The following is a 9133-nucleotide window of genomic DNA, read 5'->3' as shown; positions in this document are numbered from 1 at the left end:
ACCAGCCACATACTTTTCTTGGTAAGAAAAAATTGATGAGGCTCCTGCCCTCAAAAAGTTTACATGCCATTAGAATGATAACATTTATGTTATGCATATTTGACCACAATTAACAAAATATTTTATCTAGTATTCATATACTCTTTAAAAAGTTTCTATGCTATAAGGAGAAAGTAAGCAAATAAACAAATGAAAAATGATAATTACAGATTGCGATGAACTTTTAGAAAAGAAAAAATTCAAGGTATAGACTGTAACTGGGAGTGAAATGGAATGAAGTGGGGAGTGACCTTACCTGCAATGGTCTAGGAAGACTCTCTGAGGATGTGACTTGTAAGAGACGAGGGGTCAGTTATGTAAAGGGTAAATTGTTCCAGACAGAACACTGCACGTTCAAGGGCAGCGAGGCAAGAAAGAGTTCGTGCATTGGAGGAACAGGAGGCCAGTGTGCCTGGAGCTTGAGTGAGGGGCACTGAGGAAACTAAGGCACAAAGAGGTCAGAGGACTTGCCCAGGTTCACATGCCTCAGGACATGGTCTCTCTATTATGTCTATTGTTTGCAGGGTAATATTGGCTGATCACCTAGCTCAGTGGTTCTCAACCTTCCTAATGCCGCGATCCTTTAATACAGTTCCTCATGTTGTGGTGACCCCCAATTTCATTGTTACAAATTGAACATAATTAAAGCATAGTGATTAATCACAAAAACAATATGTAATTATATATGTGTTTTCCAATGGTCTTAGGCGACCCCTGTGAAAGGGTCGTTCGACCCCCAAAGGGGTTGCAACCCACAGGTTGAGAACCGCTGATTGGAAGTTCCTTGAAGTAGGCCCCATGACATTACTTTTCTTTTTTTTTTTAAATAAATCTTTATTGTTGAAAGTATTACATATAGCCCTCTTTTCCCCCATTGACCTCTTCTAGCCTGCCCCTGCCTTCACCCCAGGCCTTCACCACCCTATTGTCTGTGTCCATGGCTTATGCATATATACATACAAGTTCTTTGGTTGCTTTCTTCCCACCTACTCACCCTCCCCCACCTTCACTCTCTTTCTCTACAGTCATGACTACTGCAGTCTCTAATAGAGCCTATTATGTGTTGTTTAGTACAAAGGACATTTGATTAGAAATCATGGAAGTTAAATGATTTCTATGGACTCTTTATTCCCAGTCTTCAAAACCAGCTAATAATAAATACACCACCCACTTACTTGCCAGGACCACAATTTAACCAAGGTCCCTACTTCTTAATCTTGTGCAGCATTTTTAGTTGCCCTGGATGGGACAGGTGCAGCAGCTTTAGATGTAATTTTCAGATGAATGCTGATGTCAATGCATGCATACAGGCAATTGGAAAACAACATTAGAATTTATTTCAACCCTATTGAGAAAATTTCCGAGAAGCATTTTCCTGTTATTATAGTCTGTCACTATTATAACTAAACCACTTAGGAATTACATTTCTTGGTAATGGGTAACATTGACATAAATGTTGCAGATCCAAAGGTGACCTGGGGACATCAGAAATAAGTTCTTGAGTTGAGAAAGCAAAATAAAACTTTGTGAGTTCCATTCTATGCTAGCACTTATGACATCCCTGATGTATGGATAATACATTCCATGAATTTTTAACTCTCTCCAGTAGTTATATATTTATGTGTACATGTATACATATACCTTGCATGTATATGTATGTATCCATAATAGGTTTACAGTCATGCACCACATAACAATGTTTTAGTCAACAGATCACACATACTATGATGAATCCATAAGATTATAATGGAGCTGAAAAAGTCCTATGGCCTAGTGTTGTTGTAGCCATTGTAATGTTGTAATGTAACACATTACTCATGTGTTTGTGACGATTCTGGTGGAAACAAACCTACTGTGTTGCTAGTCACATAAAAGTACAGCACATATGATTTTGAAGAAGTGAATTTATAAGTTTTTTAATGGATCCTGCATATGGTATCAGATCTAAGAAATCTTTGCCTAATTCAAGGCAACAAAAAATTTCACCTATGATTTTTTTTCTGGGAGTTTTATAGGTTTTGCATGTAGATCTAGGATCCATTTTGAATTCATTTTTGTGTATGTTGTAAGGTATGGATCAAAGTTCACTTTTTTGCTTATGGATATTAATTTTTTCCCATTTCATTTGTTGAAGAGACTATTTTTTCTTCTCTGAAATACCTTTTCTCCTATGTCAAAAATCAATTACCATATACTAGTATGTGTGGATCTCTAACTTTCTATTCTGCTCTGTTCTATTTATCTTTTATACTACTACTATACTGTCCTGATTATTATAACTTTATGATACATTTTGGAGTCAGATAGAGTAATTTCTCCAAATTTGTTTCTTTTCAGACCAGATGAGTCAGCTTGTCAATTTCTTTTAAAAGTCCTGCTGGGATATTTATAGAATTCACTATAATTCATAGATCAATTGGGAAAAAATTAAGATCTTAATATCAAGACTTCCAATTCATGAACATATAATTATCTCAGTAAATATTCTAAAGCATATTTGCTTTGAAATCTTCCTGGTCTGCTATTACTCAAGCCACCCCATATTTTATTTTTCCATTTAATGTTAACATGGTTGTTATTTTTCCACAGTTTTACTTTTAACATGTTTATATTTTTACTAGAGGTCCAGTGCACGAAATTCATGCACTTGGTGGTGGGGAGGGGTGTTCCTCAACCTGGCCTTCACCCTCTTGCAGTCCAGGAGAGGCTCCTGCCACTGCTGCTGCACTCTCCAGGTGTGAGCCCAGCTTCTGGCTGAGCAGTGCTCCCCCTGTGAGAGTGCACTGACCACCAGAAGGTAGCTCCTGTATTAAGCGTCTGCCCCCTGGTGGTCAATGTGCATTATAGTGACCAGTCGTTTTGCTGTCGGGCAGAAACCAGCTCTCCAACATCCCCTGAGGGGTCCCAGATTGCAAGAGGGAGCAGGACATGCTGAGGGACCCCACCAGTGCATGAGTGGGCTGGGGAGGGACCTGGAGTTTGGCCAGCTGGGGAAGGACTGCAGGAGGGCTCCACGGCATGTCTGGCTTGTCACAGTCCCGATCGGCTGGACCCCAGCAGCAAGCTAACCTACCAGTCAGAGCGTCTGCCCCCTGGTGGTCAGTGCACGTCATAGCAAGCAGTTGAGTGGCTTTAGCATATCATTAGCATATTATGCTTTGATTCGTTGAATGGCCAACTGGATGACTGGGCTAACTATTAGACTTTTATTATATAGGATATTCAAACTGGTTTCTTGTGGCAGCATATGGCTGTGTCTTTTTTTTTTAATTTAATTTTTTTTTTTTTTGCTAAAAGTATTACAAAGGGTATTACATATGTGTCCTTCCCCCTCCCCCCGGCCCTTGACAATCCCCTGCCCTCCCTTACCCCCCAGTGTCTTATGTCCATTAGTTATGCTTATATTCATGCATACAAGTCCTTCGGTTGATCTCTTACTCCCCTCCCTCCTGCCCCCCAACCCTCTATGGCCTTCCCACTGCAGTTTGACAATCAGTTTGAGGCAGCTCTGCCTCTGTATCTATTATTGTTCAAAAGTTTATAATAGTCTCTATTATCCATGAATGAGTGAGATCATGTGGTATTTTTCCTTCATTGACTGGCTTATTTCACTTATCATAATGCTCTCCAGTTCCATCCATGCTGTTGCAAATGGTAAGAGTTCCTTCTTTTTTACAGCAGCATAGTATTCCATTGTGTAGATGTACCACAGTTTTCTAATCCATTCATCTACTGATGGGCACTTAGGCTGTTTCCAGATCTTAGCTATGGTGAATTGTGCTGCTATGAACATCTGGGTGCACATATCCTTTCTGATTGGTGTTTCTGGTTTCTTGGGATATATTCCTAGAAGTGGGATCACAGGGTCAAATGGGAGTTCCATTTCCAGCTTTTTAAGGAAACTCCATACTGCCTTCCATAGTGGCTGCACCAGTCTGCATTCCCACCAGCAGTGCACAAGTGTTCCTTTTTCTCCACATCCTCTCCAGCACTTGTCGTTTGTGGATTTGTTGATGATAGCCATTCTGACAGGTGTGAGATGGTACCTCATTGTTGTTTTGATTTGCATCTCTCGGATGATTAGTGACTTTGAGCATGTTTTCATATGTCTCTTGGCTTTCTGAATGTCCTCTTTTGAAAGGTGTCTATTTAGATCCTTTGCCCATTTTTTGATTGGATTGTTTATCTTCTTTTTGTTAAGTTGTATGAGTTCCCTATAAATTTTGGAGATTAGGCCCTTATCAGATATGACATTGGCAAATATGTTTTCCCACGCAGTGGGTTTTCTTGTTGTTTTGTTGATGGTTTCTTTTGCTGTGCAGAAGCTTTTTATTTTGATGTAGTCCCATTTGTTCATTTTCTCTTCAGTTTCAACTGCCCTAGGAGCTGTATCAGTGAAGAAATTGCTTTGGCATATGTCTGAGATTTTGTTGCCTTTGGATTCTTCTAGAATTTTTATGGTTTCCTGTCGTACATTTAAGTCCTTTATCCATTTTGAGTTTATTCTTGTGTATGGTGTAAGTTGGTGGTCTAGTTTCATTTTCTTGCATATATCTGTCCAATTTTCCCAACACCATTTATTGAAGAGACTATCTGGGCTCCATTGTATGTTCTTGCCTCCTTTGTCAAATATTAATTGACCATATTGGTTCGGGCTAATTTCTGGACTCTCTATTCTATTCCATTGATCCATATGTCTGTTCTTGTGCCAGTACCAGGCGGTTTTGAGAACAGTGGCTTTGTAATACAGCTTGATATCTGGCATTGAGATCCCACCTACTTTGTTCTTTCTCAGGATCGCTGCAGCTATTCGGGGTCTTTTTTTATTCCAGATGAATTTTTGGAGAGTTCGTTCTAGATCTTTGAAGTAGGCCATTGGTATTTTAATGGGAAGTGCGTTGAATTTATAGATTGCTTTGGGTAGTATGGACATTTTAATGATGTTGATTCTACCAATCCAAGAACATGGTATGTTCTTCCATCTCTTTATGTCTTCCTCTATCTCTTCTTTCAACGTCCTGTAGTTTTCTGAGTAGAGGTCTTTTACCTCTTTAGTTAAGTTTATTCCTAGGTATATTAATTTTTTTGGTGCGATGGTAAATGGGATTGTTTTTATAATCTCTCTTTCTGAAAGTTCACTATTGGTGTATAGAAATGCCTCAGATTTCTTGGGGTTAATTTTGTATCCTGCTACATTGATATGGCTGTCTTGCTTATTAAATCTGATATGACAATTTCTGCCTTTTAATTGGGGGTGTTTAGACCATTTACATTTAATGTTATTACTAATATGATTGGGTTTAAATCAGCTATCTTGGTATTTCATTTCTATTTGTCTCATGTTTTTGTTTCCCTTTGGATTAATAAAGTATTTAAGATTCTTTTTTATTATGTTCTTTGTTGGCAAATTAGCTATAATTATGTGTGGTTTTATTTTATGTATTTATTTTTTAAATATGCATCTGAGGATATGTTTATTGATTTGAGAGAGAGAGAGAGAGAGAGAGAGAGAGAGAGAAACATCAATGTGAGAGAGAAATGCCAATGTGTTGCCTTTCCTTTGTGCTCCAACCAAGGACTGAACCTGAAACCTAGGTATGTGCCCTGACCAGGAATTGAACTCGTGACCTTTCAATGTAGATAATGATGATCCAACCAACTGAGCCACACCAGCCAGGGCTGTGGTTTTATTTTAATGGCTGATTTAGGGCTTATTGTATTCATCTAAACTATTTCTACTCTATCTTCTAGTGATACTATAACACTTCACATCAAGTTTTTGAAACTTACAAGAGTATATTTTCACTTCTCTCTGTATTATTGTCATACAGTTCTACATATGTTATAAACCACACAGTTTATTGTAATTATTTTTGTTTTAAAAGGTCAATTATATTTACAGAACTTTAAATAATAAAGCCATATTTATATCTATTACTATTGTTACCGTTTTCCCCTGTTCAGAGCCTGCCCCGCTCACCACCTTCTTCAAAGCAATCTTAAAAGTACAATTTAAAAACTTTGGCTAGAGACTTCTCTTCCTGCTCTAGCCAAAGTTGGTTTATCTTGCCTTATTGTCAATAAAACTGGGAAGCAGCTGGCTACTAAAAGCACACTGAAGGTTGTCATTGTGGAAGCAATAAATAAAAGGACATTATCCCTCCTGAAAATTATCAAGCTCTACATAATTTGCTGAGTCATTTTCTACCACCTCTGTTTGCTGAAATACATGATGCTTATAAAATACAATGCACCTGGGAAAACTTGTCATCTCTCCTTCAGCACGGGGCTGTTGGAACCTCCAAGGGGAGGTGACAAGATAATTTGGACACTCATCACCCCTCAGCCCTTGGCACTGCCATTATACCCTGAGAGTGCCAAAATCTCGGCAGCCTCTGGATTTGGTTGTTTGAGCTGCAGGTGCTGTGGATGGACAGCGTAACAGATGACTATTAGGAACCTGGCACCCAGAGATCAGTTTTTGGAAAGGAGAGAGGATATAGCCACTTTCTACTCTCAATGTTGGCCTTCATGCAAAAGAGAAGTTGGCACAGAAAGCTAACATAAGTGGGCAGGTGCCTGGTACCATCTTTCTCACATTTGCCAGCTGTTTTTTCTTGGTTGGCATCACCAGAAAAGCTTGTCCTGATACCATCAGACACACAGGGGTGTGCAGACATGGTGAGGCTCTGGCATAAGCAACACACCGAGGCTGGCACAGGAGCATGGGCATAGGGCAGGGTGCCCTTTCCCAGTCCTGCCTGTACCATGAAAGTCACCAGGCTCTTGACTGATAATTCTAATACCATGCTTTCCAAAGACACCTACAGCCATAGAGACACTGACTAATGAGGAGTATAGTTCAGGCTGAAGCTGAGGAAGAGCTACCCCAAACCCGGTTAACATTTACTGATTGGCCCAAGACATTGTGACAGGGGCTAAGAGTATTCACAGAAGTATGATCCATGTCCTTAACCTGAAGGTATTCAAACTGGTTGGTAAGACAGGACATAAATAATAAAAGATGATCAAGAGATAAATGAAATAAATAAAAGTAGTGACTTAATGAGGTAACACATTCATTGCCAAATGAGAGTTGCAGGTGAATTTATGGACCTCAGAATCAATACTGACTAGCTACACTATGGTGGTTTTTAGAAGACAAAGATGGGCTGATTTTTAAGTGACATAAAGTCTTCAGAAATGGTCATTTAGTACAGAAATAGTGAATGGATTTGAAGGAGATAAAACAATGTACTTAGTATTAGAAACCAAATGTTTTGGGTAGAGAGAGGCCAAGAAGGAAGCTTAGCATCACCATACTGGTTTTGGTAACTGAGAGATGATTGGGGTAACACAGATGTGAAAAATATGGGTTCTGAAGCTTTGTCATTTATAAGCTAATGTAACTGTGGCCAAGCTATTTCACTCTTTAAATCTTAGTTTCTTCATCTGTAAAATAGGAAGAAGAATATTACTAAATTTCTTCAAAAGGATTGTTAAAAGGATAAAATGCACTTATGTACAGCAATTAAGCACATAGCAGTCAGTGTCTGACACAGTTAAGATTTTATAAATATTATCCAATATTTATAAAATTATGTCAGTGGTAGTAAAGTTTTTTGGGACCATACCTTAAAATAAAGTTGGTACGCTGCGGTAAAAAAGAAGGAACTCTTGCCATTTGCAACAGCATGGATGGAACTGGAGAGCATTATGCTAAGTGAAATTAGCCAGTCAGAGAAAGATAAATACCACATGATCTCACTCATTTGTGGAATAGAGAGAGCTACATAGACTGATGAACAGGGACAGATCCAAAGACAGAGAAACAGCGATCAGACTATCAATCCCCAGAGGGAAGGTAGGGGAGGGAGGGGGTAAGGGGAAGAGATCAACCAAAGAACTTATATGCATGCATATAAGCCAAACCAATGGACATGGACAACAGGGAGATGAGAACATGAGTGGGGTGGGGGGAGGTTTGGGTTTAATGGGGGGGATGAGGACACATTTGTAATACCTTAACCAATAAAAAAATTAAAAATCACAAAAAAATAAAAAATAAAGTTGGTAATGGGTCATGGAATTTCTCTTCTGAAACACAATAAATGTCACCTTTTCAGTAAAAAAAAAAAAAGTCGGTGAACTGCAAGGGCTCACACAAGTCACCTGAGGCTGAAAGATTATACAACCAGGGAGTGGCAGTGCCTGGATGGGGGTTGGGGGGCAAACACAGGTGTTTTGATCTCCTGTCCTGCCTCCCTACCTACCACCCTGCATCATCGCCTGTACTCACAAAGCCAAGGATGGTGGATGTGGTCAATGAGGGGCTGAACTGGGCAGATTTGAATTCAATTTCCCCTTAATTTGTTATCATCCTTTTGATTCTGGGTAAACTGTGATATTTTTCTCAGGGTTCCTTATGCAGTTGCCTGCCAGCATCGATAGCCAGCTGGAGGGGCAGCAGTGAAAGTCTGGCATTTGTTAGTGAAAAATGCCTAGTACATCCCATAACGTTCTGGCGGTCAGCCCAAACCTGGGCCAAGCACTCCCTGTCCAGGCTTCAGGTCAGGAGAAAGCGATTCATATTGGTTATGCATTTGAAGAAGGCAGGAGAATCACAAGGCTTTAAGGAGCATGTTTAATTGGGGCTTTTTCCTCCGAAGAAGAGAGCATGTCCTCTTGATATCTGTCACATGAAGAGGGAAGATGGAATCCTAATGGCCTCAGCACAACAGGGCTCCATTTCAACCACAGAAGGCAGAGCTGTGGGGAAGGGCTGGGCTGTCAGGAACAGACATTTTCAGTAGGAAGGTTGCCTGAGAAAGGGGCCCTGTCCTTACAGAAAGCTGGAGAGAGAGCATGGTCAGGATCACTGTCCTTACTTATGTATGAGCCAGGATGTATTACTTGTGTACTTGTGTATGATGCATGTTTTCCAGTGACCAAAAACATTGCAAAGGCCTCTTTTTGTTAGTTGGGTACCACAGTGTTCTCAGCGTGGTTTGGTATGCCTGGATCATGAGAAACTGAAGATCTAATATATTCAAATCCACGCATGTTCATCAGATGTTTACTACACACAAGCAAG

The sequence above is a fragment of the Myotis lucifugus genome, unplaced genomic scaffold, assembly GCF_000147115.1.
Source record: "Myotis lucifugus unplaced genomic scaffold, Myoluc2.0 scaffold_14, whole genome shotgun sequence".
In the NCBI taxonomy this organism is placed as follows: domain Eukaryota; kingdom Metazoa; phylum Chordata; class Mammalia; order Chiroptera; family Vespertilionidae; genus Myotis; species Myotis lucifugus.
This window is presented reverse-complemented; position numbering follows the sequence as displayed.